This window comes from Chelonia mydas, chromosome 24 (assembly GCF_015237465.2).
Source record: "Chelonia mydas isolate rCheMyd1 chromosome 24, rCheMyd1.pri.v2, whole genome shotgun sequence".
Classification (NCBI taxonomy): domain Eukaryota; kingdom Metazoa; phylum Chordata; order Testudines; family Cheloniidae; genus Chelonia; species Chelonia mydas.
Genome location: NC_051264.2, coordinates 15,839,659 through 15,853,134, shown reverse-complemented (window position 1 = coordinate 15,853,134; position 13,476 = coordinate 15,839,659).

The window sequence follows — 13,476 nt, the reverse complement described above, 5'->3', positions numbered from 1 at the left end:
ACAGGGCACTGGGGTCGTGTAGTCATTTTTGTTGTCAGAAGGGGGGCGTGGTGCAATGAATTTTGCGAATCTCTGCACTAGATCTTCCCTGCTCCCTGCCCAGAGCTGGGGAGAGACCCCAGGAGTCCTGGTTCCCAGCACCCCTGCTCTGACCACTAGACCCTACTCCCCTCCCACAGGTGGGAAGAGAACGCAGGAGTCCTGGCTCCCAGCCCCCCGCCAGCAGCTCCAACCTGTAGACCCCAAGCAGAGGAGCTGAATCCTGCCTGCCCCATGGTGGTAGGTTGCCCCATGAGCTGCAGGGAGGTTGGGCAGGGCCAGTTCTGCCCTCCGCGAGACAGGAGGAAATGGCTGCCCACAGCAGCCGCTGGAGCGCGTGCTGCACCCAGTGCAGGGCCCCTGTGGTCAGGGCTGATATGGGGCCTTTGTAAAACCCTCAGCACCCAGGCTTCTGGAAAATCAAACGGAGCTGCAAGCTTCTGCCTACGAAATTTCCACAGTTTTCCTCTAGGGGGCACTGGGCCCGATCCGGCCCCCGGGCGAGGACTGGCTGGCTTGGGGGAGTGGGACATGGGGCCCGTCCCCTCTAGTGGGCGCTGGCTCCGATTCAGCCCCAGAGCAGGGGACTGGCTGGCTTGGGGGAGTGGGACATGGGGAATCATGAGAGATGGAGTGGGGAGCATTTAGCCAGCTGGTGCCAGAGGGAGGGGCTAACCCTGAGAGCCCCCTCCTTTCCCCTTGCCTATCCCGACTCCCAGCCCCACCTGCTCTAACGCACTAGGCCTCCCTCTTCTCCTGGAGCTGGGGATAGAACCCAGGAGTCCTGGCTCCCAGCCCCTCTGCTCCAACCCCCTAGAACCACTCCCGGGCTCTCACGTCTCACCCCGCCTTTGCCATGACCCCGGGGGGCTGCGGCAGGTGTCCAGCGGCCAGCTGGTGGTCATGACGCAAGGCAAGGCAGGGGGACATAGTAGGGGCTACACACAAGGGGGACGTAGTAGGGGCTACACACAAGGACCCCAATGCCGGGCTTGCCCTGGCCCCCCTTCCCTTGCCCAGCTCCGAGAAACAGGACCCCGCCCCCCCCCCGCTGCCCCAAGACACGGAGAACCGGTTCCACCTCATGCAGGGCAGTGGCCTCATCGGCATGGCCACGGGCGCCCCTGGCATCTCACTTTGGCTATCCGCCAGGCCGTCGGGGTTATGTTGCGTCAATGGGTTTTTTTATTACTGACACCAGGGTTTATTATTTCTTAATGAGCCGGCTGGGAAAAATCTCCTCAGAATATTGCTCAAAGGGTCATAAATTTCCTCGTGAGCAAAGGGCCCTTTGGGTGAGGTTTTTCTCCACCAGCCCTAGCGTCCGAGTGGCAGCCGGTGGGGATAGAATTTAAGGCCAGAAGGGACCCCCTCCCACCAGTCAGTGTAACTCAGATACATCTCTATTAAGTCCTGTGACGGGGTTGCTGCCTTCAGGGCACCCCCTTGTGGCATGGGGTGGCCCTACTGCAGCCCTGCCTCAGTTTCCTTCTTTTCAGGGCTTGTCAATAAACTCCACCCGGAGTTTTGTCTTGGCCCATAACCCCACTGGTTTGTTCCCACAGAACCTTGACGATAAAGTCCTCGACATCCTGATGTGGGTCCTTCCCGGCTCTCCAGCCAGCCCCCTACTTGCCCTGCTCTGGGAGGTGACTTCTGCCCTCCCTAGGAAGAGTCTTTTCCCACCTGGATTCTGAGGGCCTCCTGCAGGAGCCTTCTCCAGGCCTCTGCCGAAATCTCTGCCTTCCCCATGTCTTGCTGCCGGGGCCTCTCCATCATCTAGGGACGCAGATTGGCCATGTCGCCAGTGGGGCTGGGCCCCATCTCCCTTGAAAGGGCCCCTCCCCCCGGCTGTGAAAAGCCCAAAGACTCCAGTTGGACTAGACTGTTAGAGGGTTTTCCCTTCACCCTCTCCCCTGGTTCTTGTCACACTGCAGACAGAAAGCAGAAGACCAGAAGTCCAAAGTTTAGATGGTTATTGGGATTAGTTCCAAGTAAGTTCTCCATGCCAACAGAGTGGAGAACAAGACAAGTTCCCCAGTGTTCCCCTTCCCAGGTCTGACGCTGCAGAGCCCGGCCTGTGTCCCCATTCCCCATTCCCGCCTCCTCCTTCTTAGCAGGCCCCAGTATACCTGCAACGGACACTTTAACTGCTCTTATCTGTTCCCATTGTACTCACAAACCCTGAAGCAACACACACAGTGCCTTTGTTCTTTGTTCACACATATTTGTATAAGAAAGAAGAGCAGCAAAAAGTCAAACCCCAAATTCTATCTCCGGCTGACAAACAAGCCTAGATCCGAACACTCTGCCCCTTTCTTTTCTTTTCTTCTGGGATCCACCTGCCCAGGTGTCCCGGGAAAAGCATCGGACGTATGGCGGCACATTGCCTGATAGCGCCAGGTATCAAGATGCAATGTGTCAGTGCTCCATTTCCCCCACTGCCCCCTGGGCAGTGTAGCACCCTGCACCTTCCCTCGTACGGACACACTGCACGTATATTCCAATGAGTGTGTCAGGCTCCCCATAGTGATGGGCCTGAGCAGGTTGGGTCTGGGTTGTCCGTTACACTTTGGTGGAGGGCCTCTTACATTACTCATATGTGGCAATCAGTGGTCGTGCTTTGTGGGTCTGTGCCCCCCGAACCACCACCCTATACATTGCAGGGTTAGTATACTTAACAATGGGCTAACAACCATAACGATTCACAGTAACACTGAGAGCCCTGACCACTGTAATGTAGTCCAGCATCCGGGCCACCACCAGGAACACTGCTTCTCCTCCTCCGACTGGGTTAAGATCTTGTAGCGCCATTCTGGAGTGTATATTTTAAATGTGTCCTGTTGTTGGCAGTTGCATCCAGCTGCTCCTGCAGGCTTCGCGTGATTTTGTCCATATTATGAGTCCACTGGATAGTCACAGAGATATGGGGTATTGTCCAAACCAGTCTGACCACTTGGCATGGAATCGAGTAGTATGTGCTGGTTCAGTTATTTACAGCAATGAGTTCCACAGATCCATTCGTGCACCAAAGTCCCGATTGCAGCGTGTAGGTGTGTGTAACTTGGTCATGTGCTGGTGCAATTGTGCCCCCTCGTGTTGTGTACATTCCCTGCAAAACACCCCATGCACCACATACATCGCCCCTAATGGCCTCCATTTGCAACAGGCCATTGGTTCTGCCCCTCTGTGGCCACTGGGGAGGGTTATATTTTTGGGGCCCTCTGTGACAAACCACATGCCCAGATGACTGTGTTTCCCACTGTCATTGATCATGGCATAGCCTAGGGAATACCATGCAATATTTCCTGATAAATTTGATATTCTCCACCGCGTTAGGACCCCTTCCCGTCCAATCCGTATACCACATACCAGCACTGCCAAATTCCCATGTGGGTAGGGGATCAGAGGTACAATTTCCTATGGGTAAATCCTTAAAGTCCTTATTTGCCTCATTACCACAACTTGGGGGTGTAGCAGTTTCCCGCCTTTGCCACCTCATGTTGCGGGATCTGGGCCGGGTTTACAACAGCAACCATTGTGATTAGCAGCAACGATTGTTTGATCCTGGGCCAGGGGGTCCTTATTTTCCCTTTGTGGGTCCACCTGTAAGATGCATGCAACAGAATTTATCCATCCTCCTTTTTAACCCCAATTCTGTGCCTTTATATTTACATGTAATGAACCCATTCCTGCCCTCCATTCTCTGCTCCCAATAGCAGCAGGCTGGGCCCCAGTCGGTCAAAGACTAGGCAAGGCCCCTCCGTTTAGGAGCTGGGAATGGACGGTGTTCTCCCTGACTGTGGTCCATCACTTGATCTCCCCCCCTGGGCAGACCGTGCTCTCCAGGCAGGTCATACCATACGTTGACCTTTGCTGTTATATGTGTTAACCCTCCTTGTACAATATCCACCAACATAACGGTCAGAACAAGACAAACAACACAAAACACACAACGCAACCTGCGTCACGGCAGTAGACCCACGGTGTTCTGGATTATTCTTCCACTGGTGCCAGCGTGCCTGCAGAGTGTCTGAAAAACAAAAGAAACATTTCCCAGCCTCCTGGTGGGGAGAGATTATTGCTTAAAAATACCCCTTCCTTTTACCAATCTCCTTGCTGACTGCAGGAAAAACAGAATTATCTCCAGATTTTCCTTGTTTTATTCTAAAGGCAAGCTAGTGAATTATCCCACTGTTCATTTATGAAATTCATGAAGTGGGGTGTACCTCAGTTTCCCTTTGTGCACAACAGACCACGTTTGTAATGGTTTTTCTGCTGTGCCAAGCTTTAAGGTTATTCACAGGTAATAGCTGAGAGGCAGCGTTACCATGAGACCTTTGACATGCGATTTGCTTTCAGTTACCGTTTTTAGCATGCTTAAAAATTCCCCCACAAAAAATCATACCCATTATACACTGTTACAAGGTTACTCCCAAGCATTTATGCCAAGGTTAAACACGGAGGCTCCGTGTTTCCGACTTTGGTTCTTTTCACCCTTCAGAGGCGCCGGATGGAACAGAGTGTGTGCGCTCAGCGGGGTGAACTCACTGCCAACCCCAGGGCGGCACTAGGGGGCGCTGTCCTGCAGGGCGCAGGATGGGGGCTCCCCCAGCAGCCAGGGTGGGCTGCTCCCATGGTTTATCGGCTACAATCTGCCTGTGTCTGCAGCTGGGGATTTCCACCCTGCATTTCTGGGCATAGCCCTGAATCTCCAGGGCCATCTGATGGGCCAAGGGCCGATAGCAAGACTGATAGATGCTCGCTTCCGTGTCGGGGTGATTTCACCATAAGCCACAGGGCTGGCCCGGAGCGAGCTTCCCATCGGTCGCTTACGTGGGCGCATCGGCAGAGCTGTGGGGGGATGGGGAGTCGCCCAGGACTGGGCTAGCAGGAGGCTGCGGGACGGGAGTGAGGGGCACCAGCAGAGCGGGGGAAGCTGCAGGCTGGGAGAACAGGGGACTGCAAGCAGAATTGGGCTTGGGGTTTTTTTTTTTAAGTTGCTTTCATTTTTGGAGCCTTGAGGGGGCTGCAAGCAGAATTGGGCTTGGGGTTTTTTTTTTTTTAAGTTGCTTTCATTTTTGGAGCCTTGAGGGTTTGCGGTTTGTTTGCTTTGGAGGTGGCTGATTTGGCCTTTGAAGCCGGCTGGGCTGGGCTGCCTCCCCTCCAAGGCCTTAGGCCTGGACACTCTGCTTATGTGCCATGCGGGGCCCCGGGCGGTGTGGGGGGAGGCAGGATCGGCTGCTGCTCAGTGCGCTCCGGGCGGGGCTCTGAAGCCGTCACACAAGAGCGGGTGCTGCTGGGCCCTGGCGGCCTGCGCCCGGCCTAGCATTGCCAACTTTCTAATCGCACAAAACCGAACGCCCCCTGCCCCCAGACTCGCTCCATCCCCGCTCCCTGGCTCGTTCTCCCCCACCATCACTCACTGTCACTGGGTGGGCGTTGGGGTGTGGGAGGGGGTGAGGGCTCTGGCTGGGGGTGCAGGCTCTGGGATGGGGCCAGAAATGAGGGGTTCAGGGTGCAGGAGCGGGGTCCGGGCTGGGGGCTGGGCTGTGGGAGGGGGTGAGGGCTCTGGGAGGGAGTTTGGCTGTGGGAGGGGCTCAGGGCTGGGGTTGGTGGTTGGGGTGTCGGAGGGGGGTGTGGCTCTGAGACGGAGTTAGCGAGCGGGACGGGGTTCCAACCTGGGCCAGGGGTCTGGGGTGTGGGAGGGGGTTCAGAGTGTGGGCTCCGGGAGGGAGTTTCGGTACGGGAGGGGGCTCAGGGCTGGGGCAGGGGGTTGGAGTGCAGGCTTTGGGAGGGAGTTAGGGTGCGGAGGGGGTTCCGATCTGGGGCAGGGGGGTTGGGTGGGGAGGGGGTTCGGAGTGCGGGCTCTGGGAGGGAGTTTGGGTACGGGAGGGGGCTCAGGGCTGGGGCAGGGGGTTGGAGTGCAGGCTTTGGGAGGGAGTTAGGGTGCGGAGGGGGTTCTGATCTGGGGCAGGGGGGTTGGGTGGGGAGGGGGTTCGGAGTGCGGGCTCCGGGAGGGAGTTTCGGTACAGGAGGGGGCTCAGGGCTGGGGCAGGGGGTTGGAGTGCAGGCTTTGGGAGGGAGTTAGGGTGCGGAGGGGGTTCTGATCTGGGGCGGGGGGTTGGGTGGGGAGGGGGTTCGGAGTGCGGGCTCCGGGAGGGAGTTTGGGTACGGGAGGGGGCTCAGGGCTGGGGCAGGGGGTTGGAGTGCAGGCTTTGGGAGGGAGTTAGGGTGCGGAGGGGGTTCTGATCTGGGGCGGGGGGTTGGGTGGGGAGGGGGTTCGGAGTGCGGGCTCCAGGAGGGAGTTTGGGTACGGGAGGGGGCTCAGGGCTGGGGCAGGGGGTTGGAGTGCAGGCTTTGGGAGGGAGTTAGGGTGCGGAGGGGGTTCCGATCTGGGGCAGGGGGGTTGGGTGGGGAGGGGGTTCAGAGTGCGGGCTCCGGGAGGGAGTTTGGGTACGGGAGGGGGCTCAGGGCTGGGGCAGGGGGTTGGAGTGCAGGCTTTGGGAGGGAGTTAGGGTGCGGAGGGGGTTCCGATCTGGGGCAGGGGGTTTGGGTGGGGAGGGGGTTCGGAGTGCGGGCTCCAGGAGGGAGTTTGGGTACGGGAGGCAGCTCAGGGCTGGGGCAGGGGGTTGGGGTGCAGGGTGCGGGCTCTGGGAGGGAGTTAGCCTGCGGGAGGGGGTTCCGACCTGGGGCAGGAGGTTCAAGGTTCAGGCTCCACCTGGGCGGTGCTTACCTCAGGTGGCTCCTGGTGGGCGGCGCAGCGGGGCTAAGGCAGGCTGCCTGCCTGTCCTGGCTCCGCGCTGCTCCTGGAAGCGGCCGGCATGTCCAGCCCCAAGGCAGAGGCGTGGCCAGGCAGCTCTGCATGGTTCAGGCACTGCCCCCCACAGCACCCATTGGCCACAATTCCCAGCCAATGGGAGCTGCGGAGCCGGCGCTCAGGGCGGGGGCAGGGCGCGGAACTTCCCTGATTGCACCTGCACCAAGGGACTGCAGGGACATGCCGGCCGCTTCCAGGCACTGCGCGGAGCCAGGGCTGGCAGGGAACCTGTCTTAGCCCCACTGCGCCACCGACCGGACTTTTAACGGTGCTGATCGGAGCCGCCAGGGTCCCTTTTTGACCGGGCGTCCCCAGGGCCAGAGCAGGAAACTGCTGCGGACACCTCCCCTGCCATGAGCTCCGTCAGGAGCGGGATGCCCCCCCCCCGCCCCAAGCTCCTTGCAGTGTGTGTGTGTGTGTGTGTGTAGAGGGAAGATGCTGCATGCAAGTCCCACTCCCCTCCCCCGAGCTCCTCGCAGTGTGGGGGGGCCCATGCTGCATGCGAGTCCCACTCCCCTCTCCCGAGCTCTTTGTGCGGGGTGGAAGGGGGCGCAGATGTGTTGGCGAGTCTCACAAGAAGGAAAACGGCACTGTCTTGCCAGCCAAGCCCAGCTGGTTTCAGAGGGAGGGGAGTGGGGGTGCTTCATACAAATTCCCTAATTTTGGTTGATTGGTTCCAGTTTTGCTGCCTGCAAGATCCAGTGACCCAGTAAAAATATTACAATAAGAAATGTGTGTGCACTTGCATTGTAGTCCGTGTCAAGTGGGGAGGGGGAGGCAGAAAATCCACGACTTTGTCCTCCACCCCCAATGCAAGGAGCTTGGGGGTGGGGAGTGGGACTTGCATGCAACATCTGCCCCCCCCAAAAACACACACAAACACACTGCACTGGGCTCACCCCATCCCTCCACAGCTCTGCCGATGCGCCCACATAAGCGAACGATGGGAAGCTCGCTCTGGGCCAGCCCTGCGGCTTGTGCAGGAATCACCCCGACACAGAAGCGAGCGTCTGTCAGTCTTGCTATCGACTCTTAGCCTGCCAGATGGTCCTGGAGATTCAGGGCTTATGTGCCGAAGCACAGGGTAGAAATCCCCAGCTGCAGACTGTGACGAAGTGGGACTGTTCTTAATGTTTCCTCTGAATAGTGTGGGGGTGCCTCAGTTTCCCCTATGCAGTTCTTAAATATCTAGGGGGTGGGATAAGGGTGTATGATCATTGCAGAGCCCTAGAGGGCAGGTGTGTGCAGGGGTCTGGACACAGAGAATGGCCGACACCCTGTTTCCTGGCAACTGATGGCCTGAGCTCTTCCGCCCTGCAAGGTGAGAGCTAAAGGGTTGGAGAACAAAGGAATCAGGTGACCTCCTGGCCTGGGAAAGGGACAAAGCCCAGAGGAGGAGGGGCTGGAGGGAGTTTCAGTTTGGGGCTGGCTGGGGACATGGAGTGAAGAGCAGACGTGGTTGTCTGGCTCACTGCCCCCAAAATGGACCCAGCTGAGGGGTCCGGTTCTCTGCATGTACAAGCTCTGTTTTAGACCATGTTCCTGTCATCTAATAAACCTCTGTTTTACTGGCTGGCTGAGAGTCACGTCTGACTGCGAAGCTGGGGTGCAGGACCCTCTGGCTTCCCCAGGACCCCGCCTGAGCGGACTTGCTGTGGGAAGCACACGGAGGGGCAGAGGATGCCGAAAGCTCCTAGGTCAGACCCAGGAAGGTGGAAGCCGTGTGAGCTGTGTGTCCTGAAGACAGGCTGCTCACAGAAAGGAGACTTCCCCAGAGTCCTGCCTGGCTTCATGGGGAGCAGTTCCAGAGCATTGCCCAGGGACTCCGTGACAACTGGTGGTAGCGGTGGGATCTACTGCACCCCATGGACGGCGCTTCCTGCAGTAAGTGACTGGGGAGCAGTAAAACGAAGGGGGATTGACGGGGACCAGGCGTGCTGAAGATTCAGAGAGAGACGGTTTCAGGGGGCGGTTAACCCCTGGGAGTGTGTGACCAGAGAGAAGGACTTTTGCAGTAACAGGGTCCCCCGGGGGATTGCAGTGAGCAGTCCCAGGGGGGAGGAGTCTGCAGCTCAACCCTGGCAAAGAGATGGTGACCTCGAGAAGGGCTGGCACACGAGGGGTTCTCCCTGGAGACCGTAGGGAGCTGCGAGCACACAGGCCTGTGAGTCCACAACAACTTGGGAAGAGCGGAGTGATGGCCTGTCACCGTCTCCTTAAGAAGGACATTGTAACCCTGTGCAGAAAGAGAGGTTAGGCATTGGAAAGTTCACCAAGGCACAGTTAATCGTGCAGCTGGAGGAGGATGACCGCTCTCAGGAGCAGATTCCTGACCCCAAATGGGGCTATAGCAGGATCTGGGAGCAGCTGGAGTGGTAGCCAGGTATCGCCAAGACTCCTGTCCCCGACCAGACGAGGGTCTTCACGATCGGGTTCCCCATCCGGGGATCGGAGACGGACGGGATTGGAGCTGAGTCCGAGAGAGCAAGAGGACTGTGAGAGACAGCGAGAGCCCGAGAAAGAGCTGCAGAAGCAGCAGCAGCATGAACTGGCGATGGTGGAGCGGAGAGGCCTAGGGGACCTCCCAGGGGTGAGTGGGGATAGACCCCGGGGGGCCAGTTCCGCAGGGAACCTCAAGACTAAATTGCTGCCCCTGGTTAAGGAGGGGGGGATGTGGATGCCACCTCACTGCCTTTGAGCAGGCTGGAGATTTGAACCAGGGGGACCATGCGGAAAAGCCCCAATGTCTAGCTCCCTTGCTGGGTCCCCAGGCCATAGACTCCGTCAGCCAGATGGGTGGGGAGGTGGACAGGCTCCCACTCCTGACCCCAACCTATATGTCTGTGTGGAGTTTCCTGGGGTCGGGCCCCTCAGACCTCCAGTGGAAGCAGAAGGTGATGGTCAATGGGGAAAAAGAAAAGGAGTACTTGTGGCACCTTAGCGACTAACCAATTTATTTGAGCATAAGCTTTCGTGAGCTACAGCAAGTGAGCTGTAGCTCACGAAAGCTTATGCTCAAATAAATTGGTTAGTCTCTAAAGTGCCACAGTACTCCTTTTCTTGTTGCGAATACAGACTAACACGGCTGTTACTCTGAAACCGGTCAATGGGGAGACATTCGTGGGGTGGCGAGATCCTGGGACAGAGAGAACTGTTGTCAGGCCCCTGGTGGTGCAGCCTCAGATGCTGAGGGGCTGTGTGAGCTGGGTGAGGGTCCCAGGGACGAAGCCCCTCACCCTGCCTATGGCCAGATCCCTGTGCAGACCCAGGAGGGCTGGCTGGCCGTTGGGGTGCTCCAGGATACCTGCTGTGAGACCCTGTTGTGGGGTGACTGTGTCTCTTTGGGACAGGATCCATGCCCTGATCCTGTAACTGCCAAGGGTTTGAATTTGAATCCAGGGAACCAATCGGTGGAGAGGGAAATGGTCAGTGAAAATGCAGATGACCTGGCTGGCAGCAGGGAGGAGCTGCTAGGCTCAGGCTACCTGCCTGCCTGTAACCAGACCCCTGGGGCTCCCCGCCCCCCTTGTACACCGGAGAGGGGGCTCAGGGGGCTCAGGCTGGCTCTGACGCAGTGAGGAAAGCAGCGAGCTCGCTGCCTACCCCCACTGGGACAGCAAGGGCAGCGCTGAGCACAGTGGGAGCTGAGACCCCAGCTGAGTGGGGGGAGACACAGGCAGGGCAGGGGATCTGTTGGGAGTGGCAAGGTGCTTGGTAAGGAAAGTCTGGATGAGCCTAGGCAGCCTTGTGATCTGATGGCTGTGTCTAGTCAGCAGGGTGGGAAGGCCAGGAGAGTGGAAGATGGACCTTACCTGTTAGCTGGGTGGAGAATTGGGACAGTGAAGGAAACGTGCCTGTGTCTGTCAGGGGTATTGATTTGTCTGTGGAGGGAGCTACCCCGGTCTCCAAGCAGTTGTCTGTGACCAGCCTTGTCTGCTGGGACAAGGGGAAAGAGATCCCAAGCTGGGTGTGTGGTGAAGGAGAAAGTGTGTCCGGCTCTTCTTGTCTGTGGAGCAGACAGAAGGGGCCTTTCAGCCTGTGATGGTTGAGGGTCGTGCAGTTGTCTCAGAGTTGGTTCTGGATTCAGCTAAAGCCCAGGAAGGGAAGGGTCCTAAGTTTGGGTCTGCTCGGGAGAATGGCCCTGTAACTAGGTCGCATCCAGTTAGTGTCTATGTAAAATCCCAGAGACCAGACAATTCTGGTGCTTGTATTTTGCCTGTTGCTAGTGTCTTGTGGGGAAAGGGTGGAGCAACTCTGTCTAATCAGGGTGAGATCCTAGCCAGGGCACAAGGAGAGCATGAAGGTGGTGTGATTGTGTTACCTACTGAGGGTGTGGAAACCTGTAGCAAGAAGGCAAAGATTCCTGAACTTGTGTGTGGCAAAGGGAAGGAGAAGGCTTCTAGCCTTTTCTCTAGGAAGTCTGTAAGTTTGCCTGAAAGGGGATTGTGTAGGAATCCACCGGATGGGCCAGAGGTAATTCCGGATGTAAGGGAGACCCAGAAAGAGTCTGTTGTTGCTCAGGAAAGTGTTCCTCTAGAGCAAGCCCTCGGTGAAGAGGGTAAGAGCAGAATTTCTGTGAGGGGTGAATTGTTGCCTAGAAAAGCCCTAGGGAAAGGAATCCTCATGGAGTCTTTGCAAGCAGTTTACTGCAACTGAAGGGTGTGAAAGTGATTTAATCAAGAAAGTTTCAGTTCCTAACGGCCAGAAATTTTCTGTTGTGAATGGATCCACTGACTTTCCTGTTGAAAGATCCAGTTTGGATAGCTTTGAGAAGGTCTCAGATGAAGTGAAAGCTATTAAGAAAGTTAAACAGCCCGATAACCAAGTGGCTGTGTTTGGCCAGCTTGTTGGGGAGAAGACCCAATCCCAGTTTGACCCCCTGGGGTTTTGGGGTGGCCAAAGGGCACGGGCCGCATAAACCTTCCCACATGCGGCCTGCAAGTGCTATCGACCACCCCCGACCTAAGGGAGGGCGTGAAACTGGAAGGGCCTGGTGTAACTCCCACCAAGGAATGAGAGAGATGCTGGGGCATCCATGGGAATGTTGGTGGCTTCGAACTTCCCCAGATCACTGGCTAAAGTGACCCCGCTCAGTTCGATCTCGAAGGGGATCGAGAAATGTGATGAAGAGAAATGTGATGAAGCGGGACTGTTCTTAATGTTTCCTCTGAATGCTCCGAGGTCAGACCCAGGAAGGTGGAAGCTGGGTGAGCTGTGTGTCCTGCAGACAGGCTGCTCACAGGAAGGCAACTGCCCCAGAGTCCCTCCTGGCTTCATGGGGAGCAGTTCCAGAGCATCGCCCAGGGACTCCGTGACACAGACGCAGGCAGATTATAGCCGATTAACCATGGGGCCAGCCAGCATCGGGGCCAGCCATGACTGCTGGGGAGATCCCCCATCCTTCCCCTACAGCACAGCGCCCCGTGGTCATCAGCGCCAGCCCTGGCTGCCAGAGGAGATCTCGCACCCCACCCCTGCAGGACAGCCCCCCGAGTGCCTCCCTGGGGTCAGCAATGAGTTCACCCCATTGAGCGCACACACTCTGCTCCCTACTGCTCTTGTGAGCTTGTGGTGTGCGAATGTCCTATGGGTGTGTTAGTGTGGTGAGATTTTGTGCAGCTGGGGTGAGCAGCAGTGGGGTGACGGCACTTCTGGACGACAGGTCAGGCCCCTAGAGATCTGCGCAGAGCTCACCCCGGAGCTGCAAGGGTGGAATAGCTTCGTGAGAGCGCCCCTCAGCACGGAGACGCGCGCGGCTGTAGCCATCTGGAAATTCCTCACCCACAATTGCTGCTGTTCAGGACCTGGCCGTTCGGGGTTGGTAGATAAGCCGAAGGGCGGTTGTTGTGAGGTGTGTACCACCACCAGCAGGGTGACACTCAGGAGGTTGTGGGTGGATGGGCGCCGAGGGTTCCCGAAATGGGGGCATTGGTGGGACCCATCTGCCTGTTTGCTCCCCACGCCAGGCCTCAGAGTTCATCAGCGAGCCGGGGTCTCTCCATGGTGCTCCAAGACCTGGCTGATCTCCACGGCCGGCTCACCCGTACTGGGGTGGGCTGGACACAGGAGCTTTAGAAACTCAGCCCAGCTTCCTACAATGAGCAAATGGACCCAGGGCCACCACAACCAGGAAGCGTGGTGTGACTTCTCCTGTCCTTCCAGGAGATCAGCTTCTCCGCTCCCTCGGCTGATGGGACCTCTCACTGGACAGCTGGACGGCAGAAAGGAGTCCACCCCGTTTAGCTGCAGCACGCCAGCGGGGCGCGCACCGGGAAGGTGGAAGTGTCTTGAGGCTGCTGAGCAATATCTGCCTCGTGTCACAGCCGCTTGGCCGTGTTTAGCACAACAGCTGAGGGCTTCGCCCGTGGCCCCTGGAACATTATGAGGCCACATAAGGGCCACACCTGAGCAGAGTACGGGGCCAGGGGCCTTGGTCTTGGACTCTCCCCTCCTCTCCCTGGGGCACAGGGTTTAGTCTAGTCCAACTGGAGTCTTTGGGCTTCTCTCGGGCAGGCGGGAGGGAGCCCTTTCAAGGGAGACCGGGCCCAGCCCCACCGGCGACATGGCCAATCTGCCTCCCGAGATGTGGAGAGAAACCTCACCGAACGGGGACCTTT